This window comes from Passer domesticus, chromosome 9 (genome assembly GCF_036417665.1).
Source record: "Passer domesticus isolate bPasDom1 chromosome 9, bPasDom1.hap1, whole genome shotgun sequence".
Lineage (NCBI taxonomy): Eukaryota > Metazoa > Chordata > Aves > Passeriformes > Passeridae > Passer > Passer domesticus.
The window spans coordinates 6,561,075-6,581,978 of NC_087482.1; the positions used below are offsets into that span (position 1 = coordinate 6,561,075).

The 20,904-nt window shown below is 55.9% G+C and overlaps 3 long non-coding RNA genes across 3 annotated transcripts in view; all 3 read right to left on the minus strand.

The window, feature by feature from the left end:
- Window positions 1-3,031: 3,031 nt before the first annotated feature.
- Window positions 3,032-20,904, minus strand: part of LOC135307085 (uncharacterized) — a 29,661-nt gene continuing 11,788 nt past the window's right edge. The window contains exons 2-4 of the long non-coding RNA XR_010367818.1: window positions 3,776-3,847; window positions 3,590-3,688; window positions 3,032-3,145 (exon numbers count right to left, since the gene is read on the minus strand). This is a non-coding gene — a long non-coding RNA (uncharacterized LOC135307085). The remainder of the gene's footprint in view (window positions 3,146-3,589; window positions 3,689-3,775; window positions 3,848-20,904) is intronic.
- Window positions 5,757-6,601, minus strand: LOC135307135 (uncharacterized). The gene is made up of 4 exons (XR_010367863.1): window positions 6,491-6,601; window positions 6,100-6,171; window positions 5,940-6,011; window positions 5,757-5,852 (listed from the first exon to the last, which is right to left on the minus strand). It is a non-coding gene; the product is annotated as an uncharacterized LOC135307135 (long non-coding RNA).
- LOC135307156 (uncharacterized) lies at window positions 9,431-10,503 on the minus strand. The gene is made up of 4 exons (XR_010367882.1): window positions 10,442-10,503; window positions 10,166-10,237; window positions 9,977-10,078; window positions 9,431-9,547 (listed from the first exon to the last, which is right to left on the minus strand). It is a non-coding gene; the product is annotated as an uncharacterized LOC135307156 (long non-coding RNA).

The following is a 20,904-nucleotide window of genomic DNA, read 5'->3' on the forward strand; positions in this document are numbered from 1 at the left end:
GTCACCCCAAACTGACTAACTGTGGACCGTAATTGTGACAGCAGCTTCCAGTCCAGCGCTGTAATTGTGGCTTCATATCTGTTCCCCTGCACAGGCGAAAATACCACCGGACAAGCAACCTCCACCGCTGCAGCTATAGCTCCACTATCCCCCGAATCCATGATCTCTTTTGCTACCGCCGCCCATGCCTCCCTTCGCTCCCTTGCGACGGCCCCCGCTAAGTCACTTTTTGCCCCAGGGATCGGCTCATTACAAGGAGGAGGAAACGGAGGGTCTGGCCATGGCACAGGTGGTGCGGACGGTGCTGTTACAGCATCCGCGGGGGGTGAGCTGCTGCTTGAAGGAGGAGCCGATGTTGGTGGCAAAACGACTGTAGATGTGGTAGGGGGTAACGGACAGTCGTAGCAGTCCCCATGACTCTTATTCTTATCATATGCTACGCTAGCTTGCTGCGCAGCTTTCTTTTCTACCTGATGTTGTAATAACTCATTGTGCACGACTCGCCATAGCTTTCCTAACTTCCTTGCAGTTTTATCCTCATCTATAGCTGCCTCCCACAACTTGTCCCCGAGCTTACGCCACTCTGTTAATTCATGCACTGTATGAGGATTTTGAAAAACTCCTTGTGCATACCCATAGGCTAACAACTGTGGGAGCTCTTTCTGCAAATCTATGCCCTTAACCTGACGCTTTTTTAAAAAGCAAGTAAATAAATCATATGCTGCTTGCCTTTCCATTTCCATTTTTGAGAACGTCAGCGCTGTTGCAGCCCTTCAAGGTTTCGGCAGCACGTATCGGCCGGGCTCTTCTATAAGGTCACCCAGGGCGCGGCGCTTTTCGCTTTTTCAGCAGTGCTTATTCGCCGTCCTTGCTGCTGTAGGACCCGAACTCGTTCACCGATCCACCGTGGTTGCCATTACCGATATCACGTCCGGGGTCACCATTTGTGGTAATCGGCGGAAGAAATGCGGCACTCAATATGAGTGATCAGCAAATCTCAAAACTTTATTGATAGGCACATACATTTATATTGGTGTTAATGAGGCTAATACATATTGCAAAAAGCGAGCTCATTATTGGTTAGTTACTTATCAGCTAACTACGCCTACCTTATCATTCTTGAGGCTACTATACTGCAGCTGTTTACATATTTTCTTCATGTTTCTAACTAACGATCCTCTCCCCCATCCTGATGTTGCACCAAGGGCACAGTGCCCTTGCCAGGTTTAGACACTGACTGCTGACTCCTATCCTCGTCTCCTTCTTGCTTAATTAACGGTATTATGTCAGTGTGACCTTTGTTAGCTAGCCAGCTGTTCACAAAATCCTCCACAACCTTCAGTGTTGCCTAGAGGGCAAGGCCAGGGGACTCAGGGGCAGAGGAAGGGATGTGTTGGTCTCAGGAGGTGCTGGAAGGTGCTGGGCTGGTCCTGGGGTCCCTAGCGGAACTCGGGTTGGCTGGGATGGGACAGACGGAGAGAAAAAAAGGAATAAAGGAAGCTTGGGGAGGCCCATGGGGAGAGCAGGTGGCAGTGGGATCTACGGGGCAATAAGACGCTTCCTTGTCGACGGCTCTTCTGGGGTCCTCTTCACAGAACACTTGAGAGGGCTGTCCGGGCCGTTCCTGCTGCTGGAGGAGCTGCTCACGCTCTCTGGGTGTGAGGTGCAGCCACCGTCTTTCAACTCCTGTCCCGAGGTGCTCCTGTGCAGAGAGGAGGTGGCTGAGGCCCCAGCTGCCAGTGGCACACAGGGACCCTCGTGCACAGCAGGGCCCAGAGCTGGCAAGGCTCCCCAGCACGGCTGGAGCTGCTGGCACAGCTGGGCCCAGCTGGACAGCTGCCCCTCAAGGCCCCGGCCAGCAGGGCACGGCTCTGGGCAGGGTCCCTGGCCAGGAGCGGGCCCCAGAGCACCTCTGCCTTTCAAGGGCAACCTCGGCCCTGCTCTTTCTCTTCCCCACCTCCCTCTGCCTCTGCCCCGTGCCCCTGGGGCTGCTCTTGGCCAGGCAGCCTCAGTGGGAGCAAGCACTGGCTGCAGCCCCAGCGGGGCCCCCAGGACAAGGCCCAGCAATTGAGAGGCCAGTGGAAGCACTGGGCAGCAGCAGAAGCCTCAGCAGAGTTATTTGGACAATCATGGACTGGCCACAACCCCACTGCAGTCTCAATGGGAATGTTCCCTGACCACGTTAGACTTTCAAAAGAAGCTGTTTGAGGGGGAGAGCAGCAAAACACTCACTGTTTTCTCTTCCCGATTCCAAATACCGGATTCCAAACAAGCACAACACGAAGACAAGCTCCAAACAAAACAGAAATGCCAGTATTGCTAGCCAGTAGCCTGTTTCCTGATAGAAACCCCTTCCGAGGCCATCCTGGGCATTGGGAACAGGTCTTGTGGTGCCGGCTGCATCTGTGGGAGTGATGGGGACCGTGAGACCATGCTGTGCTGCACTGCTGAGCTGGCAGCACGGTGGATACGGGCAGGACGTCCTCTGTTTCCCCCAGAGCTGGGGCCTGCAGGCACCTTGCCGGCCCTTGGCACAGGGTGTGCCAGCCAACAAAGCCCAGCAGGCCGGGAGGAGAGCCCGGGGGCAGCGCAGCTGCTTGGGCAGTGGCTGCTGCCAGGGACACAGGCCAAAGCCATCCCTGAGCAGCCACTGCCAGCCCTGGCCCTCCCTGCCCCGTGACAGCACCCCCAGCCCCAGGGGACAGGCTCAGGCCCTGTCAGGACCCAGCGCAGCCCCTGCCCAGTCGGGAGCCAGGGCTGGCTCTGGCCCTGGGCTGGCGGCAGGGCTCCCGCTCGGGGCTGCTCCTGTGCCTTGGGCCTCTGGGCACTCAGGGCCAGCTCCGCAGCAGCTGCAGCGCCAGGGACGTTGCTGCACCAGTCCCGTTTCCCCGGGGCTCTGAACCAGCTCCAGAGGCCTGGAAGCCGAGGCGCCTCCAGCTTTGGCTGCTGCCGGGCCGGGCAAGGGCAGGCCCTGGGGGAAGAGCTGCTGCCACACAGCCCCGGCCAGGGCTGAGCCCGGCACAGCAATTACCTGCTGTGCCTGTGCCCGTGTCTGGCTTTGCCTTCCTTCCTTCAGCTAGGGCTGCCAATGAGCCACTGCTTCTCCCTGAGTGTTCCTCCTCCTGAACAGCCTTTTGTTCCATCACTTGAAAAAGGAAAAAAGGGACAACTGGATCAAATGGAAATATTCCCCACTGGGGAGGTGGCACCTTCAGGAGGCAATGCTTCTCTAAGTCACAGGTAAAGATCAAGAAAAAGCCCAGGTAATTGGGGCTGGGCCAGTGCACTCCCTTGTGCAAACAGCTGCACCTCCTGATCTTCTCAGAGACTGGGAAATGGCAGGTGATCTCAGGCCCACAGTACAGTTGGGGCACCCTATCAGCTAATGCCAAATTCCATCCTGCAGAGGCTGGGGAGGAATTGCAGCCAGGCCAGGCTGGGAAACAGCCCTGCAGGGTGTGAAAGCAGCAGCGGGGCAGCGAGGCTGCCATGGATCCCTTCCTGCTGCGCCGGGCACGGCGTGTCCAGATGTGCAGCCAAAGGCAAAGGCTGCTGAGTCCCAGGGGAAGCATGAGAGAAATGCACCCACCTTGTCCTCGGGTTGCTTCCTTCTGTGTTTGTCTCCAGAATTCATCTGAGTCATGAGACGTTTTGGCGGCAAATAATTGGGTCTTTCCTTTTGGAGGACCTTAAGAGAAAGTAGTTCCATTTCCCAGGAATGGATCCCACAAAAGCGGGACTCAGCCTGTGGGGTCAGCAGGGTCACACTACTCACCCATGCCATGGGAGCTGGGTTGGGGCCAAGCATCTGGCCCTGGGGCTTGAGAAGTCCTCCCTGCAGACACACCTGTAACTCAACAGCCACAGAAGCTTCTGCCATCTCTGCTGATCTGCACGGGCACCACTGAGCTGCAGCAGCGGTGAGGGGATCATGCAGGGCGCGGGCACACACGTGCATGGTTCTGTGCTGGCACCTGCAGCGCTGCCTCCCTGGCCCAGCTTTGGGCTCTGAGCTGGCAGCTCTCCCAGGGGAAAGGCCTTGACCTACCCTCAGCATCTCCCAGAGGCTCAGTCCTGGATGTGGGGCCTTCACCGGCAGGTTCAGCTGCAAAGAAAGGCAGGACAGAAGAGCTCCTGTGGCACTGCAGGAGATCCTCAGGCTGCCCACAAGGCTCAGCCCCGGGGCACAGCCCTGGGCCCGGCCCCTTCCCTCTCTGCTCTTCTCTGTGACTGCACAGAGCACACAGAAGGACACACTGGCACAGCACACGAGAGGAGGACTGAAAGCTAAATGCTCCTTCCTCCCACTGACAGTGATCCTGTGGGATCCCTCAGGGATGCAGAAGGGAGCAGGGAAAGATTCTCAGAATCCTTCAGCCCTTACATAATGTTAAGGGAAATGGTTTATAAATGAGCTTTGGTTGCATTGATCCTGATTATTCACTCAGGAAAGACAGAATGAAAACTTGCCTCCAGCATCCTCCAGGAAATTCAAACCATCCTTCATCAGGACTTCCTGAAAACCCATGTCACGACTCCAGTCTAGAAGGGAGCAGAGATCAGAACCATATCTGTGGCATGCTGGGAACCCCTAATGCGACAGGGAAAAGGGCACTGCAAGGGGGTCGGGTAAGGCTATGGGACCCAGATGGGAATGGACATGGCCAAAGCTGCACAGGGGCCTGGGGAGCTCTGGGCTGGCTCCTCATCACTCTCCACACTCTTTACCTGCCCTCAGCAACATCCCTGGGAGGGGTGGCTGGAGTAGCCCAGGGCCCTGGGGCTCTCTCCCTCAAACTCACAGAAAATCCTCCCTAAAGCCCTGGGGGAAACTGCAGCAGGCAGTGCCACAGCTATGCCTCCCTCCTACACTCCCTCCTGCCCTCCTTCTGCTGGGACAGCTCCCAGATCCCAAGGGCAAACAGCCAGGCCGTCTCAGGACACACTGCAGCCTTGCTCTCCCCCTCTGTCCTTTCCCCACCATGGGCACCCCGTGCAGTCACTGCCAGGTTTCAGGACATGTCTCCCATGGAGGGACCCCAGCAGGACTGCTCAGAACCCGAGTGCCCTGAGCCTGCTCGGGATAATTCCCCTGGGCTGTGCCGGTCCAATCCAGGCTGTGCCCGCACTGCCAAGCAGCAGAGAGGGCAGCTCAAGCCTCAGCAGGGCTCAGGCCCAGAGGCACAGCAATTACCTCCTGTGTCTGTGCCTGGCATGGCCTCCCTTCCTGCAGCAGAGGCTGGCACGGAACCACTGCTTCCTCTGGGGAGTGCTTCCATCTGCACAGGCTCTCCTTTGATTTCTGGAAAATGGAAAAGAGACAGCTGGATCAGATGGAAACATTCCTGACTGGGAATGGGAAAGGTGAGGCATCACTTGTGAAAGGAATGGATAAGGATCAGGAAAACACCCAGGATTTTGGGACAACCTAAGGCTGCTTCCTTCCTCAAACAGCCCCAATATCTGATCTGCCTGGACATCAGGAAATTGCAGGGGATCAGAGGGTGGGCATGGACTGTGGTGCAATTGGGGCTGTCTGTCAGCTGATGCCAAATGCCTTCCTGCAGAGGCTGGGCAGAAGCTGCAGCCAGGCCAGGCTGGGAAACAGCCCTGCAGGGCGTGAAAGCAGCAGCGGGGCAGCGAGGCTGCCATGGACCCCTTCCTGCTGTGCCGGGCACGGCGTGTCCAGATGTGCAGCCAAAGCCCCTGGCTGCTGAGTCCCAGGGGAAGCATGAGGGAAATGCACCCACCTTGTCTTCTCTGCAGACATTCCTTCAGCATTTGCCACATGATTTCTAATGGGTCCTGGAATTTCTTGCCTGCCATGTCTTTGGTCTCTCCTGTTGGAAGACCTTAAGAGAAAGTAGTTCCATTTCCCAGGAATGGACCCCACAAAAGCAGGGCTCAGCCTGAGGGGTCAGCAGGGACACACTACTCACCCCTGCCATGGGAGCTGGGCTTTTGTGCAGCATCCAAGGTAGGAGTTGGTGATGTCGTCCCTGCAGACACGCCTGTAACACAACAGCCACAGAAGCTTCTGTCACCTGGTCCTGACCAGTCAGTCAAACATTACGCCTTGGTGGGACAGTGAGAACATACCTGCAGAATGCTCGGGGGGCTTCACAACATCAGAGCGCCAGGGTAATGGAGAATCCTTCCCAGCCTCCCAGTCTGGAAGCAAACCAAGATGAGAACTGTTTCCATTGTGTGCCAGGGCTGGCTCTGGCCCTGGGCTGGCGGCAGGGCTCCCGCTCGGGGCTGCTCCTGTGCCTTGGGCCTCTGGGCACTCAGGGCCAGCTCTGCAGCAGCTGCAGCGCCAGGGACGTTGCTGCACCAGTCCCGTTTCCCCGGGGCTCTGAACCAGCTCCAGAGGCCTGGAAGCCGAGGCACCTCCAGCTTTGGCTGCTGCTGGGCTGGGCAAGGGCAGGCCCTGGGGGAAGAGCTGCTGCCACACAGCCCCGGCCAGGGCTGAGCCCGGCACAGCAATTACCTGCTGTGGCTGTGCCCGTGTCTGGCATTGCCTTCCTTCCTGCAGCAGGGGCTGGCACCGAAGATGGAGTGCTTCCTTCAAGAAATGCCACCTTCCACTGAAGCACTATGTCCATCTCTTGACAAAGGAAGGGAGACAGCTGCATCAGATGGAGCTGTTCCCCACATGGGCAGTGGCATCAGAGGTAATATTTGTGAAATTTATGGAGCAGGAAAATGGCCAGATTCCAGTGGCATAATGAGAGCTCTTCCACCTCCAAACAGCCACCCTTTTCCTAATCTGCAGGGCTGGATATAGTGGGGGATCTCAGGGTGTGTTACAGTTTGGGCTGCCTGTCAGCTGATGCCAAATGCCTTCCGGCAGAGGCTGAGCAGAAGCTACAGCCAAGGCCAGGCTGGGAAACAGCCCTGCAGGGCATGAAAGCAGCAGCGGGGCAGCGAGGCTGCCATGGATCCCTTCCCGCTGTGCCGGGCACGGCGTGTCCAGATGTGCAGCCAAAGCCCCCGGCTGCTGACTCCCAGGGGAAGCATGAGGGAAATGCACCCACCTTCTCTTGTCTGCAGGGGTTCCTTCAGCTCTTGCCTCATCTGTTTGGATGGTTCCAGGGATATCTTATCTGTTGTATCTTGGATTTTCCCTGTTGGAGTACCTTAGAGAAAAATATTTCCATTTCCCAGGAATGGATCCTACAAAAGCAAGGCTCAGCCTTTGAGGTCAGCAGGGACACACTACTCACCCCTGTGATGGGAGCTGGGCTTGCGTATAGCATCCAAGGTAGGAGCTGGAGAAGCTGGAGAAGTCCTCCCTGTAGACACATCTGTAACACAACAGCCACAGAAGCTTCTGTCACCTGGTGCCTGCCCGCTTGTCTACAATTCTTCCTTGGTGGCACACTGACAACATACCTGCAGGAGGCTCCAAAGGCTTCAAAACTTTATTCATCCAAGCTGATGGAGAAGCCTTCCCAGCACCCTCATCTAGAACGGAGCACAGATGAGAACACTTTCCAGGGTGTGCTGGGATCCCCTTCTGCCACAGAGAACTGGGCACTGCAAGGAGGGTCGGGTAAGGCCGTGGGAGCCAGATGTGAATAGACATGGCCAAAGCTGCCCAGGGGCCTGGGGAGCTCTGGGCTGGCTCCTGGTCCCTCTCCACACTCTTTCCCTGCCCTCAGCAACATCCCTGGGAGGGGTGGCTGCAGCAGTGCAGGGACCTGGAACTCTCCCCCTCACACACAGAAGAAATCCTCCCTAAAGCATGGGGGAAAACTGCAGCAGGCAGTGCCACAGCTATCCATCCTGCCCTCCCTCTGTCCCTCCTGCCCTCCTTCTGTGGGGAAACCCCCCAGATCCCAAGGGCAAACAGCCAGGCCCTCTCAGGACACACTGGAGCCTTGCTCTCCCCCTCTGTCCTTTCCCCACCGTGGGCACCCCGTGCAGTCACTCCCAGGTTTCAGGACATGTCTCCCATGGAGGGACCCCAGCAGGACTGCTCAGTACCCGAGTGCCCTGAGCCTGCTCGGGATAATTCCCCTGGGCTGTGCCGGTCCAATCCAGGCTGTGCCCGCACTGCCAAGCAGCAGAGAGGGCAGCTCAAGCCTCAGCAGGGCTCAGGCCCAGAGGCACAGCAATTACCTCCTGTGCCTGTGCCTGGCATGGCCTCCCTTCCTGCAGCAGAGGCTGGCACGGAACCACTGCTTCCTCCGGGAAATGCTTCTTTCTCCGCAGGCTCTCCTTTCATTTCTGGAGAATGGAAAAGAGACAGCTGCATCAGATGAAAACATTCCTGACTGGGAATGGGGAAGGGGACAATTTCAGGAGGCATCACTTGTGAAAGGAATGCATAAGGATCAGAAAACACCCAGGATTTTGGGACAACCCAAGGCTGCTTCCTTCCCCAAACAGCCCCAACATCTGATCTGCCTGGACACCAGGAAATTGCAGGGCATCTGAGGGTGGGCATGGACTGTGGTGCAATTGGGGCTGCCTGTCAGCTGATGCCAAATGCCTTCCTGCAGAGGCTGGGCAGAAGCTGCAGCCAGGCCAGGCTGGCAAACAGCCCTGCAGGGCGTGAAAGCAGCAGCGGGGCAGCGAGGCTGCCATGGATCCCTTCCTGCTGTGCCGGGCACTGCGTGTCCAGATGTGCAGCCAAAGCCCCCGGCTACTGAGTCCCAGGAGCAGCATGAGGGAAATGCACCCACCTTGTCTTCTCTGCAGACGTTCCTTCAGCATATGCCACATGATTTCTAATGGGTCCCGAAATTTCTTGCCTGCCATGTCTTTGGCATCTCCTGTTGTAGGACGTTAAGAGAAAGTAGTTCCATTTCCCAGGAATGGATCTCCCAAAAGCACGGCTCAGCCTTTGGGGTCAGCAGGGACACACTACTCACCCCTGCCATGGGAGCTGGCCTGTTGTGCAGCATCCAAGGTAGGAGTTGGTGAGGTCGTCCCTGCAGACACGCATGTAACACAACATCCAGAGAAGCTTCTGTCACCTGGTCCTGACCAGTCAGTCAAACATTACGCCTTGTAGAGATAGTGAGAACATACCTGCAGAATGCTCGGAGGGCTTCACAACTTCAGAGCGCCAGGCTAATGGAGAATCCTTCCCAGCCTCCCAGTCTGGAAGCAAACCAAGATGAGAACTGTTTCCATTGTGTGCCAGGGCTGGCTCTGGCCCTGGGCTGGCGGCAGGGCTCCCGCTCGGGGCTGCTCCTGTGCCTTGGGCCTCTGGGCACTCAGGGCCAGCTCCGCAGCAGCTGCAGCGCCAGGGACGTTGCTGCAGCAGTCCCGTTTCCCCGGGGCTCTGAACCAGCTCCAGAGGCCTGGAAGCCGAGGCGCCTCCAGCTTTGGCTGCTGCCGGGCCGGGCAAGGGCAGGCCCTGGGGGAAGAGCTGCTGCCACACAGCCCCGGCCAGGCCTGAGCCCGGCACAGCAATTACCTGCTGTGCCTGTGCCCGTGTCTGGCATTGCCTTCCTTCCTGCAGCAGGGGCTGGCACCGAAGATGGAGTGCTTCCTTCAAGAAATGCCACCTTCCACTGAAGCACTATGTCCATCTCTTGACAAAGGAAGGGAGACAGATACATCAGATGGGGCTGTTTCCCACTTGGGCGGTGGCATCAGAGGTAATATTTGTGAAATTTATGGAGCAGGAAAATGTCCAGATAACAGTGGCATAATGAGAGCACTTCCACCTCCAAACAGCCACCCTTTTCCTAATCTGCAGGGTTGGATATTGTGGGGGATCTCAGGGTGTGTTGCAGTTTGGGCTGCCTGTCAGCTGATGCCAAATGCCTTCATACAGAGGCTGGGCAGAAGCTGCAGCCAGGCCAGGCTGGGAAACAGCCCTGCAGGGCGTGAAAGCAGCAGCGGGGCAGCGAAGCTGCCATGGATCCCTTCCCGCTGTGCCGGGCACGACGTGTCCAGATGTGCAGCCAAAGCTCCCGGCTGCTGAGTCCCAGGGGAAGCATGAGAGAAATGCACCCACCTTGTCCTCCCTGCCGCATTTCCTTCAGCTCTTGCTTCGTCTGTTTGGGTGGTTCCAGGGATATCTTGTCTCTTGTGTCTTGCATCTTCCCTGTCAGAGGAACTTAGAGAAAAATACTTCCACTTCCCAGGAATGGATCCCACAATTGCAGGGCTCAGCCTTTGAGGTCAGCAGGGTCACACTACTCACACATGCCATGGGAGCTGGTTTGGGGCCAAGCATCCAGCCCTGGAGCTGGAGAAGTCCTCCCCGCAGACACACCTGTAACTCAACAGCCACAGAAGCTTCTGCCATCTCTGCTGATCTGCGTGGGCACCACTGAGCCGCAGCAGCGGCAGTGAGGGGATCGTGCAGGGCGAGGGCACACACGTGCATGGTTCTGTGCTGGCACCTGCAGCGCTGCCTCCCTGGCCCAGCTTTGGGCTCTGAGCTGGCAGCTCTCCCAGGGGAAAGGCCTTGACCTACCCTCACCATCTCCCAGAGGCTCAGTCCTGGATGTGGGACCTTCACCGGCAGGTTCAGCTGCAAAGAAAGGCAGGACAGAAGAGCTCCTGTGGCACTGCAGGAGATCCTCAGGCTGCCCACAAGGCTCAGCCCCGGGGCACAGCCCTGGGCCCGGCCCCTTCCCTCTCTGCTCTTCTCTTTGACTGCACAGAGCACACAGAAGGACACACTGGCATTGCACACAGGAGGAAGATTGAAAGCTAAATGCTCCTTCCTCCCACTGACAGTGATTCTGTGGGATCCCTCAGGCCTCCAGAAGGGAGCAGGGCAAGATTTCCAGATTCTTTCAACCTTAAGATTATGTTAAGGGAACTGGTTAATAAGTGAGCTTTTGTTGAATTGATCCTGATTATTTACTCAGGAAAGGCAGAGTGAAAACTTGCCTCCAGCATCCTCCAGGAACTTCAAACCATCCTTCATCAGGACTTCCTGAAAACCCATGTCATGATTCCAGTCTAGAAGGGAGCAGAGATCAGAACCATTTCCATGGTGTGCTGGGATCCCCTTCTGACTTAGGGAACTGGTCACTGCAGGGGTTGGGTAAGGCTGTGGGAGCCAGATGCGAATGGAGATGGCCAATGCTGCACAGGGGCCTGTGGAGCTCTGGACTGGCTCCTGGTCACTCTTCAACCTCTTTGCAGGCCCTTTGCAACATCTCCGGAGGGGTGGCTGGAGTAGCCCAGGGCCCGTGGGGTCTCTCTCCCTCCCACAGAGGAAACCCTCCCTAAAGCCCTGGGCAAAACCATCCCCAGCACTTCCCAGGGAGCAGGGAGCGCTGTCCCAGGAAAGGGCAGCCAGGCTGCCGGCTCACCTGCTCGCCGCGCTTGCAGTGGAGCAGCCTGGGCAGCCCTGGCAGGCAGGGCCACGGCCAGGAGCAGCAGGAGTAGGAGGCGCAGAGCAAGGGCCATGGTGCCTTGTCCTCCCCCACTCCCGCAGCTCTTGCTGCCACCGCTGTCCCGACACCGCTGTCCCAACGTCAGCACCGCTGCTGCCACCGCCGCTGCTGCCGCAACAGTTGTGCTCAGGGACTGACTGCTGGCTCCCCGTGCTGCTGTGCAACCACGGGGCTCTGGCACCTCTGGCACCTCTGTGACCTCAGGGCCTGCTGAGAGCTCAGCCTGCTGTGACCCCAGAGCCCTGCTGTGACCTCATGGCCTCAGCTGTACCCTCAAAGTGTGCGCCCATCCGCATGAATGGACGGCCCTGATTGTAAATGGTTTGCTTCATCAAAGGGCCATTGCTCAGCAAAACCTTTCTTTTGCCTGCTGACATTGCTGGTCAGGCTGCGTCCCTCAAGATGCTCTTAATTGTTGCAGTTCAAATTTATTTTATTGATTCCATTTCAAGTCTTGTTTAAGAGCTCTGTTGTGCCCCCATGTTTTTCCTGAGTTGGTTTACCTGTGGGTTTTACCCTCCCTCCAAACTGTCCCTCGTGCCCTTCCCCACCCCTTGTTCCAGCTCTTTCCCTGCCTGTCAAGGCAACCCAACACCTTGGTTCCCAAATCTTTGGGTAATCCATGACTGCAATTCCCCTGTGGAATTCCCCTACTCCTGGAAACCCCATTGGCCCTTGTGACTCATCCTCTCCACCCTCCTACCCCAATTGGCCCCAGACACTTATTGTAATCCCCTCACTCCTCTCCTGAGGATTCCCTATTGGTTCATTGTTTGCATCCACGCCATGACTTGTATGTGTACAAAACCCCTTGGGCAGTACAGCTAGGGGCTTCTCATCCTGTTCTCTTCGCCTGGACTAAGCTGTTCCTTGCGGAACCTGAAGACAGGTAGCCTCCTCCTTTCTCCTGTGCCTCGTCCCTGTCGTGGCTTGTGTCTGGCACTGGAGAGCAAGTGGCACTAAAGGCTCTGCTTCTGGTAAATCCCCATAGCGAGGCAGTTCCCGACTCCTGCCGTAGTGCCGGAGTTCTAAGAGCTAGCCCAGGTTCCAGCACTCACTTCACTAATGTACCGAATGTCCCTTCTTCAGTGCCTGCTCTGGTGCTCTGCCAGCTCACACAGCAGAGTGTGATTCACATACTGCAGCCCAGAGTTAGGTTGTTGCAACATTGAAATGGGTGTGGTTGGCAGGATGGCTGGGCATAAATCACTACAGAACTAAAGCAAGTGCGTGCACGGTCCCAGGCTGGACTTGAATAGACACAGGAATTGTGGAAAGATGAGGACAAGATAGCAGAGAACAATGGAAAAAACAGCTGAAAGGAGGACATGCTGAAGGAGTTATTTGTGCACATTTGGGGCTATATTTTCCTTGGGTGCAAAGCAAAGTGAAAAGCTCCTAAATGCCCAAAAGATGAGAACTGTGTGTGGTAAATAGATATGATTCATGCTGACAAGATTGAAAGAGTAATCAATATTGATAAAGTAATTAATATTTGGAAATAATAAAACAGTTAAAGGTGTAATGCCAAGCAAGAAAAGGAATGGAGGGTTCCCCCCCCCCTCCCCACCGTTCTCCTGCAGATGTTCAGAACAGGAGGAAGCAAGAGATAACAATGACTGAATTTAGTTGGAAGAGAGGAGAATTTGGTTGGACACCAGGAAAATGTTGATTATATGAGATTCACTGTTTTAATGTTAGAACACACTATTGGCTTATACTGTAGCAGCTTGGTGCGCATGTGTAATCCAAAAGGTGAACTCCAGGACATGGAGGAAGAGGAGAGGCCTTCCTCAAAGAAGATCCCCAAAGAGTGGTACAACTTACTTAAAGAAGTGTGGAGCATGAGTGGTAAAGGTGATGATGAGGGCAGTGATACAAGTGTGATGAATTGAAAATGGGAGGAGATGGTAAGGACATACAGCATAAAAAGGGGAATGTTGGCTTGACAAGCTTGTACGTGAGGTGACGGGGGTCCAAAAGCCCTGCACTCCGTACCCCACGCATACCCCGTGAGGTTATTTTTGCTTATATGCTATTATCACGACCAAATTATTCGTAATTTATCCGAAATGATATTGTCAATATTTTGAGTGTATTCAATTGTGTATATATTAAGCTACATAATTCAAATTGCTGTTTTATTTCATTTTGTTTGGGTTTGTTTTTTTGTTTTTTTTGATTGGATAATTGGGCAAATATGACCTGTGGAATGTCCTCCACAGCAGAGTGTCAGACCTCTGGATCTTTTTAAACAATTTTATCAAGGTGGATCTATGGCAGCTTCAGCTGGTGCCTCTGGGGGATCTTGAACAAAGAACCCCTGAGCTTTTCTACCCTCCCAGGTGAAGTGTGATAATCTCAGGTCTTCCTGCTGTGTCCGAGTGCCGGGCCACTGGCTGGCACCACAGGTCCCCAGACCCTCTGCTGAGGCATCCCTTTCCTAGAGTCAAGTTTAGTCTGTCACATTTGGCTTTTCTCTGCCGGTGCAGCGTGACCCGGCGGGGCAGCTCCGCCTCGGCGCCTCGCCACCGCCATCCCGGCACGGCGGCTGGCCCTGGGCCGCGGCAGCCCCGAGCCGCACGGGCCCGGGAGGGACTGCTGGAGGTCCCCGTCCCCTGCGTGCCTCAGCAGACACTCCAGCTCCACTGCGTGCAGCAGGTGGGACACAAAGCACCTGCACGCTTATGAGAGTCCACAGCTCTTTCTACATGTGAAATGAGACCCCAGAACCCCGACATGTGCCTCAGGAGAGATCCCAGCACCCTGCATGTTATGAATAGAAAGTTGTATTTTTTTTTAAGTTTCAGAGTTAAAAAAAACAAGTCAGACCGGTCAGACTTCTTTGGTTTCTCTGCCAAAGAAAAAGTTCTTAATTACCCGTTAATGGCCAGTGATTAACTATTGTTTCCCTGATGCTGGCCGCTTGCCAAGAAGACACCAGGAAAGACCCTCCAGGGTAAAGAGAATGGGCAGTGACACCAGAGCCAGCATGCAAATGAGAAATGCATTGCACCCTGGGTTTTTACAGTTTTACAGTTTTTACAAGAAAAACCCCTAAAATCACGAGCCAACAAGTGACTTAAGTGACGTCTAAGGATGGGAGCATAGTCCCATACCTGCTTGGACCTTTTTGTTTCTCACCCTAACCTAAAAAGATACTGATTAAAGAGACACCCTGGGTTTTTAAACAAACAAGCTAGGACTCTACGACTCTCCCGTGAGGACAGAGTCCCCAGCTCTGTCTGCAGACCAGCGGACAAAGCTGCATCATCCTCCTCCTTCGTGCCACGCCTGGGAGCAACGGCGGTGTGGGCACGACCTGTCAATTTCTCCCCACCTGAGCTGATTCTTCTTAATAAAGGCATTAAAAAGGAGAAAGATCTCCTGCCCATTTATTTCACTGCACACCTTGGGAGAGATCCCAAACCCTCTGCATGCCTCACACAGGATTCCAAATCCCTTGCATGACTTGAAGTGGACCCCAGTGCCCTCCATGCCTCAGAGGAAACCTAAAATATCCCTGGGTGTGCCGCAAGGGACCCCAGCCCCTCGTGCACCTTAGGGGGACTCCAAAGCCCCCACGTGCCCTACAGGGAAGTCCAGGCCAGCTGTGCCGAGTGTTTCGACCTGGAAATCAAGCCTGGTTGCACCTGGGTTGTTGTGTCTCTGGGGCTGCTATCCAGCCCTGTCAGACCCTGAGGCCACACAGCCCTTCCCTTCCCTTCCCTTCCCTTCCCTTCCCTTCCCTTCCCTTCCCTTCCCTTCCCTTCCCTTCCCTTCCCTTCCCTTCCCTTCCCTTCCCTTCCCTTCCCTTCCCTTCCCTTCCCTTCCCTTCCCTTCCCTTCCCTTCCCTTCCCTTCCCTTCCCTTCCCTTCCCTTCCCTTCCCTTCCCTTCCCTTCCCTTCCCTTCCCTTCCCTTCCCTTCCTTCTGGCCCTGGCTGAGAGCAGCAGACCCTGTGCAGCACCCTGCATTGGTGATGGCCCATCAATTAGGTCCTATCAAGTGTGTGTTAATTAGGGAGGAGCTTTGTTTTGCCTGCTGACATTGCTGGTCAGGCTGTGTCCCTGGAGATACTCTTGATGGCTTCCCTCTTTTCCTGGGCATGGCACTGGAGGAGGTCTGGGCCCAGATGATCCCACGGAAGGAAATGTCCCTCAGCCCAGGGACGCTCAGCATGGGCTGCCCCATCCCCTCGGGGCCCCACCGCTGGTCACAGTGAAGCCATATGCTAAATAAATAGACTCCACTGTCGCCCTGGTTTTTAATGTTCTTCTAAGCCTTCTGATGTTTACATTCTTGTAGCAAACTTTCCCAAACACTTTATGTAAATAACTTATTGTTTTGCATTCTTTTCTGCAGAGGAGAAATTTGATGGACTGTTGGTTTGTCCAGTGTCATTGGAGAGGTGGCACTTTCACCCTCCAATCCACTCTCACTTTTGGAAATCTGTAAATGTTGGAGTCAGAAATTCAACTCCCCTCTTTTTTACCTTGGAGAGATGCGTGTCTGCGTTGTTTTATTTCATGTCCTATAGCGGCACTCCACAACCTGATGTAGTTGTGAAGTGGGTATGCGTGTCAGGGCCTGGCACAAGCGAGACGGCTCTCGTGAAAACTTGTGCCCTGAGCCCTGGACTGAGCCACATCTTTGTTCACAAACATGTTCCATATGCAATACCTTACACAATCTCGTCATGCACATTCAACCCCTGGCCCCGCCTGTCCTCCCCTCACATGGCGATTAGATCCACGGCCTTCTGGGCACGTGTTGTTTCCTGTGGTGGTCACACTGGGGTCATTGGTGGTCTCTGAGGTCGAAGGCTGTGGTCTTGCTCATGACTGAACTTTTGAACTTTTCTCCTTTGTGCATGCACTGTGGTCCCCTGGTGCTTATCTGAGTAGGTCTGTTGGTTTGGATCAGCTTGGAGACAGAGGAGCTCCTTAGTCTAGGCTTCCTGCATTCCCTGGTCTTCTCCTGGTGTTATGAGTAAAACAGTTATCTGTAGCTATGATATTTTATTAAAAATCCTTTCCTGGGATTTTTCCCCTCATGAGGAGCTGAGGGCCTCAGGAAAGAAATGTAAACAATAACTGTCTGCTGCTGTGGAATGCAACAGGTGCATCTTCCATTGGTCCATGTGGATTGTTTTCACTTGATGACCAATCACAGCCAACTGTGTTGAGCCTGTGAGCGGCCCAAAACCTCCATTTCATCAGCAGCCCCGGCCTGGCTTCTGCCTGCCCACACCGTGGGCATCCACAGCTCCTCCTGGGCATGGAGCTCAGTCAGTGCTGGGGCTGGGTGGGCTTTGCTGCTGCTGCCACCTGGACACTGGGGTGACCGCTTGTCCTGGGTTGCAGTGTAAAGATGTATTCTAATGCCATCCTCAAGAGCTGCTGAAACCAGGAGGGGCATTGTTTCTTCCTTATCTCCTGTTAATGGGCCCATCAATGTCTTGCCACATGACTCAGAGATAACTCCCTCCCAGAGCCATTTCTGTTTTATGGCTAATCAAGGACCCACAGCATGAGGCAGAATGATATCAGCCCACTGTGAGATGCTCTGCCCATGGGGGAGGAGCTAAGCATCCCCAGCTGGATATAATCTGGGTTTTGGGACACAACAAGCAGTCTTTCCACTGGATTCCCAGAGGAACCGCCGCCCTTACCCACTGCTTTTCCAGAGGATGAGAGCTACCAGATTGTTTCTACAGGATCACCACTTCCACAAATCCATTTCATCTGGACTGCTACCACCACCCTAACTAGCAGGGTGTCAGCAGGCTGTATTCTGAGCCTGTCAGTGGTTTTTCTTTTGTATCATTGCATGTATTTTGGGATTTTTTCCCTTTTCCTAATAAATTGTATTTCTGACTTGGAGTCTCTCACTGGTTTTGCTTTCAAACCACAACACAGATCCTTCTCTTTATTTCAACAGAGGAATGGGCCATTGCCTACCCTGCAAGCGGGGGGCGGGGGGGGAGGGTGGGGTGGGGTGTCACCTTCAGTGCTGCCTAGAGGGCAAGGCCAGGGGGCTCAGGGGCAGAGGAAGGGATGTGTTTGTCTGAGGAGGGGCTGGAAGGTGCTGGGCTGGTCCTGGGGTCTCTAGAGGAACTCGGGTTGGCTGGGATGGGACAGATGGAGAGAAAAAAAGGGATGAAGGCAGCTTGGGGAGGCCCATGGGGAGAGCAGGTGGCAGTGGGATCTACGGGGCAATAAGAGGCTTCCTCGTAGTTGGTTGTTCTGGGGTCCTCTTCACAGAAGACTTGAGAGGGCTGTCCGGGCCGTTCCTGCTGCTGGAGGAGCTGCTCACGCTGTCTGGGTGTCAGGTGCAGCCACCGTCTTCCAACTCCTGTCCCGAGGTGCTCCTGTGCAGAGAGGAGGAGGCTGAGGCCCCAGCTGCCAGTGGCACACAGGGACCCTCGTGCACAGCAGGGCCCAGAGCTGGCAAGGCTCCCCAGCACGGCTGGAGCTGCTGGCACAGCCGGGCCCAGCTGGACAGCTGCCCCTCAAGGCCCCGGCCAGCAGGGCACCGCTCTGGGCAGGGTCCCTGGCCAGGAGCGGGCCCCAGAGCGCCTCTGCCTTTCAAGGGCAACCTCGGCCCTGCTCTTTCTCCTCCCCACCTGCCTCTGCCTCTGCCCCGTGCCCCTGGGGCTGCTCTTGGCCAGGCAGCCTCAGTGGGAGCCAGCTCTGGCTGCAGCCCCAGCGGGGCCCCCAGGACAAGGCCCAGCAATTGAGGGGCCAATGGAAGCACTGAGCAGCAGCAGAACCCTCAGCAGAGTTATTTGGACAATCATGGACTGGCCACAACTCCACTGCAGCCTCAATGGGAATGTTCCCTGACCATGTTAGACTTTCAAAAGAAGCTGTTTGAGGGGGAGAGCAACAAAACACTCACTGTTTTCTGTTCCAGGAATACTCGATTCCAAAGCAGCACAACATGAAAACAAGCTCCAAACAAAGGACGCCTGCCAGTAACCCTAGCCAGCAGCCTGTTCCCTGACAGAAGCCCCTTCCGAGGCCATCCTGGGCATTGCGAACAGGTCTTGTGGTGCCGGTTGCATCTGTGGGAGCGATGGGGAGCGTGAGCCCGTGCTGTGCTGCACTGCTGAGCTGGCAGCACGGTGGATACGGGCAGGACGTACTCTGTTTCCCCCAGAGCTGGGGCCTGCAGGCACCTTGCCGGCCCTTGGCACAGGCTGTGCCAGCCAACAAAGCCCAGCAGGCCGGGAGGAGAGCCCGGGGGCAGCGCAGCTGCTTGGGCAGTGGCTGCTGCCAGGGACACGGGCCAAAGCCATCCCTGAGCAGCCACTGCCACCCCTGGCCCTCCCTGCCCCGTGACAGCTCCCCCAGCCCCAGGGGACAGGCTCAGGCCCTGTCAGGAGCCTGTCGGGAGCAAGGGCTGGTTCTGGCCCTGGGCTGGCGGCAGGGCTCCCGCTCGGGGCTGCTCCTGTGCCTTGGGCCTCTGGGCACTCAGGGCCAGCTCCGCAGCAGCTGCAGCGCCAGGGACGTTGCTGCACCAGTCCCGTTTCCCCAGGGCTCTGAACCAGCTCCAGAGGCCTGGAAGCCGAGGCGCCTCCAGCTTTGGCTGCTGCCGGGCCGGGCAAGGGCAGGCCCTGGGGGAAGAGCTGTTGCCACACAGCCCCGGCCAGGGCTGAGCCCGGCACAGCAATTACCTGCTGTGCCTGTGCCCATGTCTGGCATTGCCTTCCTTCCTGCAGCTCGAGCTGCCAATGAGCCACTGCTTCTCCCTGGGTGCTCCTCCTTCTGCACAGCCTTTTGGTCCATCACTTGAACAAGGGAAAAAGGGTCAACTGGATCAAATGGAAACACTCCCCACTGGGGAGGTGGCACCTTCATGAGGCAATGCTTGTCTAAGTCACAGGTAAAGATCAGGAAAAAGCCCAGGTAATTGGGGCTCGGCCAGTGCACTCCCATGAGCAAACAGCTACACCGCATGATCTTCTCAGAGACTGGGAAATGGCAGGGGATCTCAGGCCCACGGTACAGTTGGGGCACCCTATCAGCTAATGCCAAATTCCATCCTGCAGAGGCTGGGGAGGAATTGCAGCAAGGCCAGGCTGGGAAGCAGCCCTGCAGGGCGTGAAAGCAGCAGCGGGGCAGCGAGGCTGCCATGGATCCCTTCCCGCTGTGCCGGGCACGGCGTGTCCAGATGTGCAGCCAAAGCCCCCGGCTGCTGAGTCCCAGGGGAAGCATGAGGGAAACGCACCCACCTTGTCCTCGGGGTGCTTCCTTCTGTGTTTGTCTCAGGAATTCATCTGCCTCATCAGACGTTTTGGCTGCAGTATCTTGGGTCTTTACTTTTGGAGGACCCTAAGAGAAAGTAGTTCCATTTCCCAGGAATGGATCCCACAAAAGCGGGGCTCAGCCTGTGGGGTCAGCAGGGACACACTACTCACCCCTGCCATGGGAGCTGGGTTGGGGCCAAGCATCCAGCCCTAGAGCTTGAGAAGTCCTCCCTGCAGACACACCTGTAACTCAACAGCCACAGAAGCTTCTGCCATCTCTGCTGATCTGCACGGGCACCACTGAGCCGCAGCAGCGGTGAGGGGATCGTGCAGGGCGAGGGCACACACGTGCATGGTTCTCTGCTGGCACCTGCAGCAATACCTCCCTGGCTGAGCTTTGGGCTCTGAGCTGGCAGCTCTCCCAGGGGGAAAGGCCTTGACCTACCCTCAGCATCTCCCAGAGCCTCAGTCCTGGATGTGGGGCCTTCACCGGCAGGTTCAGCTGCAAAGAAAGGCAGGACAGAAGAGCTCCTGTGGCACTGCAGGAGATCCTCAGGCTGCCCACAAGGCTCAGCCCCGGGGCACAGCCCTGGGCCCGGCCCCTTCCCTCTCTGCTCTTCTCTTTGACTGCACAGAGCACACGGAAGGACACACTGGCACAGTACACGGGAGGAGGACTGAAAGATCAATGCTCCTTCGTCCCACTGACAGCGATCCTGTGGGATCCCTCACGGATCCAGAAGGGAGCAGGGAAAGATTCTCAGAATCCTTCAGCCCTTACATAATGTTAAGGGAAATGGTTTATAAATGAGTTTTTTTTGCATTGATCCTGATTATTCAATCAGGAAAGGCAGAATGAAAACTTGCTTCCAGCATCCTCCAGGAACTTCAAACCATCCTTCATCAGGACTTCCTGAAAACCCATGTCACGACTCCAGTCTAAAAGGGAGCAGAGATCACAACCATATCTGTGGCATGCTGGGAACCCCTAATGCTACAGGCAAAAGGGCACTGCAAGGGGGTCGGGTAAGGCTATGGGACCCAGATGGGAATGGACATGGCCAAAGCTGCCCAGGGGCCTGGGGAGCTCTGGGCTGGCTCCTCATCACTCTCCACACTCTTTCCCTGCCCTCAGCAACATCCCTGGGAGGGGTGGCTGGAGTAGCCCAGGGCCCCGGTGTTCTCTCCCTCAAACTCACAGAAAATCCTCCCTAAAGCATGGGGGAAAACTGCAGCAGGCAGTGCCACAGCTATCCATCCCTCCCTCCTACACTCCC